Below are 11243 nucleotides of genomic sequence, written 5' to 3'. Positions count from 1 at the left end.
TATCTATTTTTCCAGATGATTTTATGGTATGAGACAAAAAATAAGTTATATAAAAATCTTAAGTGGACCAGATATTGAATGAGCGTTGACCATTAAAAACTTTTTAGGGGCTATAAAAGTTTTGGATCAAGCTGATCTTTGTTTTTTCCCTTCATCTGGGCCTGTATGACCTAATCAACAGATTGGATGTCAAATAAACAGTACAGTGGGCCTTAGGAGGATTTTAATGGTGGATATTTAATCACTATTGTTTTCCTGTGGTGTGGTCCACCTGAGATTTATATCCATCTCATTTTTCGGATCAATCCCTAAAATGATCCGTAAAAATGGATGAACAGAATGGATGAAACACATACATCATGGTGGGGCCCACGGATCACCAACCACCAGCCAGGGGGCTGGTGGCAGGGGAGTAGCCACTCCGTTTCCCCCGGGCACAAAGATATCTCTTTGGCCGGGGTCACAGGCAATCCGCTCCCGCGCTCCACCAGCGCACACCAGCACAGGACTTTCACATATGTAGGGCATTACTTGCACCGAAGTGGATAGAACTACTTCGTACGGATGATATCCACCCGGTCCATCAGGTCCACCACCCTGTGTTTGGACAGGATCGTGAAAACCAGGCTCATTCAACACTCAGGTTGGCTACAAGATATATAGGACACAATTGAGATGAGAAATCCCACCATTAAAATCGTTTAACTCTTGTGGGCCATCCATCTTATGTATATGAAATCCAATCCACTCTTTAGACGCACCATATTAGGATGAATGGATCCCACGAAAATCATGAAATTTGAATACTCTGAGTTACACCACATGGATTTTAAGTTTCAAGCATTATTTTACACAGTTTCCTATGATGTGGTACACCCAAATCTTTTATTTAACTGATTTTTAACATCCATAGAGAAAATGTGATGGTGCACCAGATGTGATGATTTGAGTGGCTTTCAGGGATCAGTCCTTGCAGTCCTTTAAAAATGGAAAGTACGATAGGAAATAATAATAAATTTTATTTTTTTTTCAAAGGTGGAGATCCGGTGTAAGGAGCGTTAAGTACAGTTTTCTAATTCTAGGAGGCCTGATTGGGTACTGAGTGAGTAAACTCTGTGGGGTCCACTGTGATTTATGTATTTTATCCACTCCGTCCATCCATTTTACCAGATAATTTTATTACTTGGGGAGTAAACAGAAGTGTATCCAAAGTTCAAGTGGACCACACTAAAGGAAACAGTGTGAATTAAACGTCTACCATTGAAAAATTCTTGGGGCCACAGAATTTTTGGATCAAGCTGATATTTGTGTTTTCCCTTCATCCATGTCTGATCTTATGAACAGTTTAGATGACAAATAAATATCATTGTGGAACCTTTCAAGGTTTCAACGCTGAGAATCATTATTCTCATTGTTTCCTGTGCTGTGGCCCACTTGAGATTTGAATATGCTTCGATTTTGGATCGATTACTAAAATGAACTGGAAAAAAAAAAAAAAAAAGGATAAACACCGTGGATAAACCACATACATCCATGGTAGGCCCAACAGAATTTACTCATTATACTTGATATCTAAAATTAATGGTTTTGCTAGAGTGAGAATAACCCTAAGAAGCTGTTATACGGAAAGCCTGGAAGGGAAACTTTCCGTCCTTCCCTTTTTTATTTGTCTTTCTTTAATGGAAATTATGTTATTTCCAGCTCCCTAAACTTGTTGGTTCCACCCCTATTCTTGCAGTTTCGCAATAAGATCCAGTCCACCATTTTTTACTAATGTTTCAAACCATTCACGTGGGCCTGGATTTATTTGGTACTTTGGTAGTGTATGATGCTTGATAAGCATACACTCAGAGATGGTATACATGGAGCATGTTGTAAAGCCCACTGCTGCTAAGTCATATTCCTAAAATTAAATTGGTTGAATTATATTAGTTGAACAATCATAATCTTTAAGTAGCTTGTTTGGATAGATGTATTATACTATAATGAATTGTAAAAGTACAGTGCTTACAAATTACAATAACTCTTGGTTAATAGATAATATGGGATGAGGTGGGTTAATGTCACCAAGTGTTGTGGGTTCGACCATGATGTATGTGTTATATTCATTCTTTCATCCAATTTGTGAGATCATTTTAAGGCATGGGCTAAAAAATGAAATAGAGTTAAAAGTTCAAGTGGACCACATTGTAGAAAGCAAAAGAGATTGAACATCTACCATCGAAAAGATCTCTAGGATTGGCCATTAAAGTTTTAAAATGAGTTGATATTTGTATTTTCTCTTCATCTAGGCCTTTGTGACCTTATGAATAGGTTGGACAGCACATAAACAACATGTTTAGCCCTAGGAAGGTTTCAATGGTGGGATCATTGTCCTAACTGCTTTCTATAATGTGGTCACTTGAGTTTTGGATTTGCTTCATTTTTAAACCCCTGTCATAAAATGATCTCACAAAATGGATGACTAATGTAGATATAACGCATGCATCATGGTGGCCAAAGAACTAGGTGACAACATCACACCATTGAAGTGGCACACCATGCATTCTATTATTACAGTGAATTTCATGTTTGAATAGGTGAGATGAAAGTATAATGATAATATTTTTACATTATTAAAATGTTAAATTAATAGAAAAATACAAATAATAATAATAATAATAAATTATTTTTAAAAAAAATACCTCTTACTACATAACCATGTTAAATTATATGTTTAAATAAATATTGAAAAATCATAATGATGATTCTTTTAGGTTATAATATTATTAAATCTCAATATCCAAATAGGCTCTTAAACACTTGTTTATTGGATAAGGACTACTTCTCAAAAAGCTTGCATGACTATGCCTAGTCAAGCAAGGGCCTGATTCTTTGCCCATGTAGATGGACTTCATATGGTTTATTCCTCCCATTCATTAAGTGTCCCACCTTGTGTGTGGTCTGGGTCCTTAAAATAAGGCCTGTTGGCTACACCATGGGAACAATTGATATGCCAAGACGACCCATTAAAATCTGAAAATTGTATATGGGATCTCCCATGGTGAGTATATGTTATCCAATCAAGTCATCTGACATCATATAGTGTGAATGGATCTATCAAAAATAAGGACATCCAAGACTCATGTTAGCTGCACCTAGTGATGAATTTAGACATTTTAGGCATGGATTTTTCTGTTTCTTATAATTTGGACCACCTAAGTCTTGAATTTGACTAATTTTTAGGATCCATGTTTAAAATGTAACGGCACACCTGATGGAGGGAATGGATCTCATGATATGGATTTTCCTCCACACGGTGCATGGTTAGCTGTAATTAAGCATGCCCTCAAAGGCTCAAACATGACCAGGTGCAGTCAAATTAATGAAGTCCTTTTCATTTTTAAGCATCCCATGAGTGTTCATCAATCCATTAAGTAATACAAACCTAGAACCCCATGGTTTGGGACGCGACTTAGCTGTGACCCAGAACCAGTGCGTGGGTGGGACCTGACAATGGGGACCACCTTGATGTATGCATTGTACTGTCCGTCCGTTTTTCCATATCATTTTATGGAATGTACCAAAAAAATAATTAGATCCAAATCTTAAGTGAACCACATTACAAGAAATAATGTTTGTTCAACGCCCACCATTAAAAACTCCCAAGATTGACCGTGATGTTTATTTGTCATCTAACCTAATGATAAGGTCGCATGGACATAGATGAAGGGAAAACATAAATATCTATTTAATTTAAAACTTGTGTAGCTCATAATTTTTTTTAAAATATTTACTTATTACTTTTTCTTGTGGTGTGATCCATTTGAGATTTGAAAAAAGATAAATAGAAATATCATTTTCATTCAAACCTTTTGTTTTGTGGCTTAAAATAGATTTTAACGATCATTCGTTATTATTTCTTGTGGTGTGGTCCACTTAAGCTTTTAATCTACTTTATTTCTGTGCACATGTCATAAAATGATCCATACATGAGTGCCCCACGTCAAGGTCCCATAGTTTGGAGGGTTTAGATCAAATTACTTTATGCCATGTGTGCAATTTTTCTACATATAATTTCTAACTGCTTGTATTTCATCCGTCAACATCTGCCGCAGCATAAAAGCTTGTCTGAGGATCTTACACCGTTCATTCATCATAGTAGACCATGGATTTGTGTTTACCCATGCAGAGACAAAGGATGGCGAAAATGACTGGGCCGATTAGGACACACATCATGATGGTTCCATAATAGAACCGTACATGTTCTCCGTACAATCATAAAGAAACTATGGTACAATAGTCACACGTAAATGATCATTCGATTTTTGGAGTTGATTATGAGACATTGAATATATATATATATATATATATTCACTCTCGTAATTAATCTAGAATTGAGCGGATTGGGTGTGACCCTGAACATGGGCCCATATTAATGTATATTTTGTATATCCACGCAGTACATCCGATTTTCCAGCTCATTTTAGGGAATGAATCCAAAAATGGAGCAGATCCAAATCTCAGGTGGACCACACCATGAGAAATAGTGGTGATTGAATGCCAACAATGAAAAACTTCCTAGGGCCCACTGCAATGCCCACCGTAATGTTTATTTTGCATCTATATCTTTCGTCTTGTTGCAAACTTCAACAATGGTCCGATTTCAGTTCCATGAAAATTTTCAGTTGAGGAGCTTGGGCTAGATTTTATACACACACGCGCGCACACACACACACGGTCGAGGGAAAGTTGTGTGGGCCCCATCGTGATGCATGTCGAACATCAACCCCATTAGTCAGATGCATCATTTCAAGGTAGGCCTCGGGCTTAAAAATCAAGTCAATCCAGGACTTATGTGGGCCACACCACATACAAAAGTTGAGAGGGGTTACCCTCTCACTAAAACATTTATAATCATTTGTTGGGCCCATTGAGATGTGTTTCACATATCCAGCCCATCCATTATGTATATCCCACTTGGATGAGGGGTCCGACCAAGTTTCAGATGCATCCAAAATACAGGTGGCCCCACCAAATGCTTTTATATGTTTTAGGCTTGTCTTCACATGATTTCAGATCCTGGATTATTTCAATGGACTGTCATGGTTGTCGGTGTGAAAGTTTGGGTATTGATTCGGGTACTTGTGTGTTATCTTTGAGGGGTGGCGGACTCGTAAGTGATTTTTATTTATTTATTTATTATTATTATTTTTTTTACAATTACAATAGAAAGTAAAGTGTGGTATATACATGCAAAAACATAAATAGGATTGTTATACACTGGAATGAAGGATGCTCGTGAGAAAGTAAGGGGACCAATTTGTACTGGAATGTAGGATATAGGCAAGAAAGTAAATGGACCAGCATTCACTAAAGAGCCGAAAAGTAAATGAAACAATATGGAACCAGAATGCTGGATATTTGCTAGAAAGTAAAGGGATTAGTGTGAAAGTAGAAAGTTGGATGATTAGTAGAAAGTTAATGGACCAATATGGAACTGGATTGCTAGAATACTAATAAAGACTGGAAGTTAAAAGAATCTCCTAAAATGTACAGTCTAGCGTTTCGAGTCAGGCCTTGGCTTTTTCTCTCATTTTCCTAGTGGATTCACCATTCTATTAACATTAGATGGAGGTTTCCCCCTACGGGCCACCCCACTAGGTGTTTGGGTTGGATCGTCTGATGGTTGTATGAGTCAAATGATGAATACACACACACATATGGTGATAGATATAGAAATATTGTATGCTCAGTTGACATGAGCAATAGCATGTGAAGGCCAAGATTCGAAGTCTACATAGAGGGGTCGAGAAAAGAAAGTTAATGATTTTTAAGTGCTCGGTTGATAGGGCAGTAGCATTTGAAGGCCTGGATCAGAAGTCTATCCAGATCCAGTAAAATCTATAGCTATGACCTCCATATCTAGGCCTCGCAGAGGGATTGAGAAGAGAAGCTAGTAATTATACTTATATTATTTGTAATACTCCATGCAACATTTTCATGTCCATGTATTGATCATAGTCACCACTAGCTCAAATTAAGGTTTCAAAAACCACGATTGGCTAGAATCCATAGAATCACCTAGAGATCGAGAAAACTGAAGAATACCTGACTCGAGTTACTCTTAGATAGGTCTATGCCATGGATTCCAGATAAGGGCATCGGTTATGAAAAAGGAAGAGGTTACACACTCTCTTACTGCCTATGTAAAACATGGTCTCTACTTTACCAGGTTGTACACTTTTAAAGAGGATTGAAGAAACTTTCAATAAAATATTAAGCTTTAAATGTCTAAACTATAAAAAGATAAACTGAAAAAGAAATGAAAATGGTAGAAAAGTGATTTTATGTTAGAAGTATGAAAAGAAAAAAACACAGAGTTTTCGGTTACTCATTTAAGTCACATATTCTAATACAAAAGATACTCAAGAGAAACAACTGTAGATCATACTTTACGTAATGTCAAAGCAGAGCCTACTACCTCAGGTGTTCAATGTATGGGGTTGAAATGTACGGACTAGAAAAGGATAGATTGAGAATACGACGTTGTCTTTGAAGTTGAAATAGAATAGAAAGATTGAAAGGATGAAGGGATCGAGAGAATCTGTCTCAAAATTTTTTTCCTAGCTCCCCCCAGCTTACTAGCTCTCGAACTCTAGACTCTCTTCGTTCTCTAGAATCTCTCTTGCCAAACTCTCTCTATCTCTCCTTTTTCCTTCTCCCTCTGTCTTTAGATGCTCTCCCCTTTCTAAAGGTGAAAAAACCTTTTTATATGCGTTTCATGGGCTAGGTTCGGATCACAAGTTTGGCATCCGAGTTTGGTAGAGCTATACACAATCTAACTGAGTCGACCTTGGCATAGCTTAGCTCGGCTCCACTCGGCTAATAGCTAACCCTAGCTCGAACTCGGCTCGGCTTAATCCTTGATCCTAACTGGCCAACTCAATTTGGTTCAGTCAAGAGCTTAAGCCAGTTCGAATCGAGTTCAAGCCTGCGTGGCATTTTCTCAAACACATAGCGTGCATCTTCAATTTCTCACAGAATGCAAAATAGTAATATTAGTTTACAGGTATTTCATCAAAAACTCGGCGGACATCATCAAAATCAAGATTTGAGGGTAGTTTTATAACGTAAAGTTTTTTTTTTTTGTAATGATTTATTTCGTATCCATTCCTTCCTTGCTACCAGCCAATACCGCGGAGAATGCATTGATAAGGGTCAAATATTACATATCAGACCCTAATTAGTGCATGATTTTACGTACATGACAATGCTTAATGAAATATTTTAATTATATTTTTGTTATTGGATGAAATCAGGAGCGTTGATGGAAAAAGACTACTACAAGCATGAATTTGACACTCCGAAGTCACCAGAGTAAGGGACGCACTCAAGGGAACTAATACTGAAGAATTCACATGCCAGGGATCCGAGGAAATCAAGCCGTTCACGTTAAAAAGGCCCGAAAATGATCCAGAATGCATGATCACATGGTTCCCGCCATCCGATTTACTCGAAACTTCATACATAGCCTAGAGGCCATAAATAAACCGTACATATTAAATTTCAACCATTGGATATCTCGAGAAGTAGGCCAACGGACAGATCAGCCTATTAATCTTCAATTTTAGGCCCACCTACAATCTGGATATACTTCAAAGTTGACTTAGACGGTTTAAATAAGATGAGCAATAGGATGGACGGATTGGATTTCTCGAAAGCATCACAGTGGACCCATATCTATAGCGTGTGTACATAGTGCACATGTGCACTGCCCGTGCACCGAACGGGCTTACGTCGGTCAGCAGCGCTGACCCGACTCCCTTTTCAAAAAATGGAAATTTCCGTTTCAGCAGCCGCATAACGGACGGAAGATCCGTTTTTACGGACCGCTGTGGGCCCCACCGGTAGCACGTACGGTTAATCTAAACCGTTCATCGTGTAGAAGGGTTCAATATATACAAAACCATGTTTTCAGTTTGTGCCCATACGTGCACACGTGTGAGCTACAGAGGTCACAAGCGGGCTGCCCTGTAACATTCAAAAAGATCTCAGCATGATTCCTTCTCTGGGCCGCGTCCACGCAAGTTCAAAACCATCCATATGCGGTCGAAATTTCGTCCTGCATCTAATGGACGGATTGGATTTATCAAAAGAACATCGACGTGGGTCCCACCAGCACCACAGCGGACGGACTCCGCGTACCCTGTTTTAGCGCGCCCGGACGTTGTCCGACTGTTGCAGCGGTTGTGGCCCACCATTCTCGATCAGATGGAAGATCTGATCCGTCCATCTTGTAGACGACTTGGAAACGTCCTAAGGGACGGTCTTTATTCGGAAACTGAGCAAGGAAAGATGGGATGTTATGCATCTGAACTTGGCTGCGTAAAGAAGGTCCGCACGCTGACCGATTTGCGGGCTGTTCCGTGATCTCAATGACCATCAGATGCATGATCCAGACCATTCAGAAGATTCTTCAGGAGGCCAATACCGTATCCTAGGTGTCTAAATCAAATTCGGAACATGTACCATCTCGGAAACTCATTTCAAATAGAAACGGAAACCTTTCGCACGCGGATGCGGAAGACCTTCCGCTGTTGCTGCGACAGCGTTTCCACCGCTTACACTGCTATAAGAAAGAGGAAAGAGAGCTCATTTTGGGAGAACAGATTGAGGAAGAAAGCAAGAGGAGGGAGAGAAAAGATCCAGAGAAGAGAAAGAGAAGAAAAGAGAAGAAAAGAGAAGGAAGAGTTTAGAAGGATGTTTTTAGTTCATCATTGTTATTTTTCTTACTTTTTAACTGATCACATGGATTGCTAATCTTCTAGCTAGGGCTGAGATGAAGCCCCTAATTTGAATGACTCTTGTAAGTGTTGATTTCATCTGAATTTGATTGGTTTGTTTCTTTCTCTACTGTGTTTAACTGAAATATCCGTACTCCTCCATTCTAAGAGCTCAACCAAAGTCTAGTTATGGATGTTGTTTGGATTACTATTCTAGGTGCTTATGTCTGACCATGAACAGGTTCCTATAGAGGAAGAAACAGGAATTTACATCTCTTCATGCCTGACCATGGATGGAAAGTTGTAATCCATATGCTTTAAGGAATTATACATTCTGTGTGCCTGACCAAGGACATAGAGTGCACTTTATTTATTTTGATATCAATTTGGATTAGGGTGAATCAACAGGCAGAACAAGGTTTATGATAGTTAGGGGTGGATTCGAAAGTCCTAGTCTTCTCTTTGATTGAATTTTTCTCATTATTCTTGGTTATTTTTCCATTGATTTTTATTTAGTTTATTTAATTACTATCGCAAATATCTGTTGGATTAGTTAAGAAGAGTCTTTAATTTTGAATTGTGACGACCAGTTCTCGTGGGAACGATCTCGTAATACGTACCATATCTACATCTGATTCGTATACTTGCGAGTTTAAAAATCATTTAAATCAGGTTGGTTTAAATAAAACATCAAGTTTTTGGCGCCGTTGCCGGGGACTGTTTCAGTCCAATTCGATTTAGGATTCTCTCTTATCATAATTCATAGTCTTAGGTTTTTTACTAACTTTAGGTTAAATTTTTTTTTAGAAACTAACCTATTTCCTGTTTTGTAGGGACCTGACATAAACTACTAATTTGGTAATCTCTTTCCAAATTTTCTATTTTTTTTTTCTAATTTCTATTTTTAGAATTAAGGTTTTATTTTTTTTTAGAAAGTTTCTATTTCTAGGCTATTTTATTTTTTTATTTTTAGAAATTTCCTATTTTCTAATTCTAGATTCTGATTCTTCTTTCAAGTAACTTTCTATTTTCTAGTTTTAGAAATTTTTTCCCTTTTTAGAAACTAACTTAGTTTTTATGTCTAAGATTACAAACTTTCTTTTTTAGAAATTAACCGTTGCTTAGGATTTTTTCTAGCATTATTTTAGGAATTTAATTTATTTTTATTTTCTTTTTGTTTACAGGAATTGAGGAAGGAAGCTGCTAAATAACATTGTCTTCAAAAGGAGGAGCTCTCAAATCTTCAGACATTCATCATCTCCTTTTCTCGGGTTCTTCCTTCCAATTCTCGTTTACATAGCTTTCTCTTGTTTTTAGGAATTCATAACTTTTTCCTTTAGTTTTATTCATCTTAGGTTGCATCTTAGTTTAGTTTTCTTTCTTATATTGATAACATAGTTTATGCTAGGATGTAGATCTCTGAACATAGAACTAGCACATTTTGATCCTGAAATAGAAAGAACCTTTCATAGAAGATTTAGAAACATCCTGTTTGAAATGGTGGAAGAGAATGGAACTAAAGCTCTTAGAGATTATTCAGCTCCTGTCCAATTTAATGCGCCTTCATGTATAGTGTTGCCTGCCACCACAGCAGCACACTTTGAACTTAAACCTGGGGTCATACAACTGTTGCCATCCTTTTATGGTTCAGATAAGGAGGATCCATATCATCATGTGAAAGAATTCTTAGACATTTGCTCCACCTTTAAGTTTCAAAACTTTTCAGACGATTCGATCCGTTTGCGCCTTTTTCCTTTTTCTTTGAAGGATAAGGCGAAAGCATGGTTGAATTCTCTAGGAGTTGGGACTATCACTACATGGGACCAACTATCTAAGAAGTTCTTAAACAAGTTCTTCCCAGTTCACAAAACTAATGCTCTCCGTAGAGAAATTACGAATTTCACACAAAAAGAGGGTGAGCACTTTCATGAATGTTGGGAAAGATGGAAGGACTTACTTCTTAAATGTCCACACTATGGTTTTGAAAAGTGGCAACAAGTTCAATACTTCTATGACGGTCTGACACCCCAAAACCGTCGCATGGTTGACGCCACCAGTGGAGGGTCATTCATGACCAAAAGTGATGTTGAAGCATGGAATTTCTTTGAGACCTTGTGTGAAAATTCCCAGCAATGGGACTACTCAAATAGAGGTGAAAGGAGTCCCCAACCACAGAAGAAAGGTGGTATATATGAGGTAGGAGTCACGCCAGATCTTTATGCCAAAATTGATAGCCTGACAAAGAAAGTGGATGCTTTAATGTTAAATAATGGACCTCCACAAACAACTCAAGTCGAGTCATGTGCCATATGTTCTAGTCTCGCCCATCCTACGCAGTCTTGTCCATCTAGTTCAGCATTTCCAGAATTTCTCTCTGAACAAGTACATGCTATGAACACCTTTCAGAGAACTGAGAATAATCCTTACTCGAACACCTACAATCCAGGGTGGGCTAGGCATCCAAATTTTTCTTGGGCA

General features: G+C 38.0%; 1 non-coding gene across 1 annotated transcript; it reads right to left on the bottom strand.

Moving 5' to 3' along the window:
• Positions 1-10640: 10640 nt before the first annotated feature.
• LOC131228308 (small nucleolar RNA R71) lies at positions 10641-10747 on the bottom strand. Its single transcript, XR_009162817.1, has one exon. It is a non-coding gene; the product is annotated as a small nucleolar RNA R71 (small nucleolar RNA).
• Between the last annotated feature and the right edge of the window lie 496 nt (positions 10748-11243).

Source organism: Magnolia sinica, chromosome 15, assembly GCF_029962835.1.
Source record: "Magnolia sinica isolate HGM2019 chromosome 15, MsV1, whole genome shotgun sequence".
NCBI lineage: Eukaryota > Viridiplantae > Streptophyta > Magnoliopsida > Magnoliales > Magnoliaceae > Magnolia > Magnolia sinica.
The sequence above is the reverse complement of the archived record's forward strand: the minus strand, read 5'-3'. Positions and strand labels throughout refer to the sequence as shown.